Below are 2,251 nucleotides of genomic sequence, written 5' to 3' on the forward strand. Positions count from 1 at the left end.
GTCCTGGTCCGTGTGGTACAACATCACCTTTAAACATTGATGTTTCTTTCTTAGTACTTGTGAGAGGAGAACTTATATCTTTTTTTCCAGTCTAGTTGCGTGGTTCTGGCAACAAGGCTTCAGGTTTGATTTCAAGGAAATGTGCGAACAGATAAAAACCAGTTAGTCTGTGTTTCATGGAGTTTTAGCCTATTGCAAGGTTTTTTTTCCTTTTTCCGGAAAGATGCTGTCTGTCATGAAAAAGGTTTATTTAACTTTTTCAAGATTGAGCATGTTATTGTTGTTATTATTAAAGAGGTCTTTCGTGAAAAAGAATTTGTTAAATTTGCATAAATTTGCACAACGGCACAAAGTTACTTTGCATAGGTATACAAATGTCTGCCAAATGTGGAAATATCAGTGTTCTATTCTGATATTCACATGTTATATATATATATATATATATATATATATATATATATATATATATATATATATATATATATTTATAATTGGAATTGTTTTTGGTTACACAACCTTGACAAATATGTATACAGAAAGCTGTATCCCTGTCTTTAATAGAGATGTATGTTCTATGTCAAGTATGTTTTTGGTTTGCATTGCTTGCCTGCAGCGTATGTTCTTTCATATGAATCAGGTGTCACACATATTCATACATATATGTATGTATGAAACTACAGCAAGTGACAACTATAGCCATGGTCAAAAATGACCACTTGAAACCCCCTGTGGGGCTTTCAGGATTGAATTACACTATACTCTGACATATTCACACACAGCTAAACGATGTCATGTGTGTTCTGTCAATTGTCCTGTCAGTCACTGTTTTGTATGTCACATCTCTCTGGTGTCAGTATCAGGGTGCCCGTTTCTATCCCTGCATTTTAAGTTTCGCTGGAATAAAACATATTTGCCTACTTGCTTTGGTCCATAATAACGCACCTTATCAAACCTAAGCTGTATTAAATGTCACACTGGTAATGATTTCAATCCAAACACCTTTTTATGCTCCTCGTTAATGCGAACCGATTGCATTTGGGAAACAGATTATATTACTTAATATCTTGCCATTAGCAATGAAATAATAAGATTTTTCCCTTGTGCACACAAAACATCTAATGAAACCGAAGGCCTGCTGTAGCAAACCATTTTTTTTTTACCCATTGTTCAATTGAAACCTGCACAGCTCTTTACAGATGGGTTAATACTACAGGGCGATTTGCAACAAAATGACAAATATTTTTATCTACTGTTTTATGGGAACTGCAGCAAAACAAGGCATAATAGCTCAGTCTGTTTAAGAGAATTTCAATAAACAGAAAGCGGGGAGTTTGTGTATCTGAATATGTGTGTAAATATCTAAATCAGCATAGAAATAAAAAAATTATGTAAAAGGTCGACTTTTTACGAAATGTAAGGCAGTATGTAATGTCTGCTTAGAAAAACATTTTAGTGGTGGGGAAAATGTTAATTAGGTGTTTATGTAGCCTGCAAATATTTGCTGATTCAAATTAATTGGTTGAGTGAATGATTAAATGACAGAGGCTACTACATATAATAGTTACCTGCAGTAAAGTACTTTATAGAATAATTTTAATAAATAGGTTGAGCGAATGATCCAATGACCCACAAGGACAGTCCCTTGTTTCATTTAGTGTTTTGAAAGAGCTGTTGAATGAATGAGCAATGAAGCACTCAAAAATCTAATAATGTCTCCATTGCCCTTCTACTCAAGTATTGATATAACCTGCAAGATCTCCACATCTCATTTTTCTCAACTTTAGAGATATCTATATCTTATATCTTAAAAATCTTTAACTTGAGATATTTAGATTCACCTTAATTATTTAAGTCTCAGCATGGACACCTTTAAAACACAATAAAAACGTATTAGTATTAAACGACAATATTGCGTATGTTTAAAAACAAGAAAATCAAATGATTCTGTACACGTTTTAAGAGCGTCCCAGCGGTCAACGTGAAAAGGGATACTTCTGTTTTAAAAACGCGTGGGAGGTAAAAGTGTGAGGCGTGTATATTTTCAGATGTTTATTTTCTGTTTTAAGCGGCGATGGGCTAACTGACATATCGAATGATCTTATAACATAACTACAGTAGAATTGAATACAATTTCGAGCGCGCGATTACCGACAAGCTTGATAGCAGCAGCAGCAGCAGCTCTTCGCTTCTTAGTCTCTCTCTCTCTCTCTCTCTCTCTCTCTCTCTCTCTCTCTCTCTCTCTCTCTCTCTC

The sequence above is a fragment of the Puntigrus tetrazona genome, chromosome 13 (assembly GCF_018831695.1).
Source record: "Puntigrus tetrazona isolate hp1 chromosome 13, ASM1883169v1, whole genome shotgun sequence".
Lineage (NCBI taxonomy): Eukaryota > Metazoa > Chordata > Actinopteri > Cypriniformes > Cyprinidae > Puntigrus > Puntigrus tetrazona.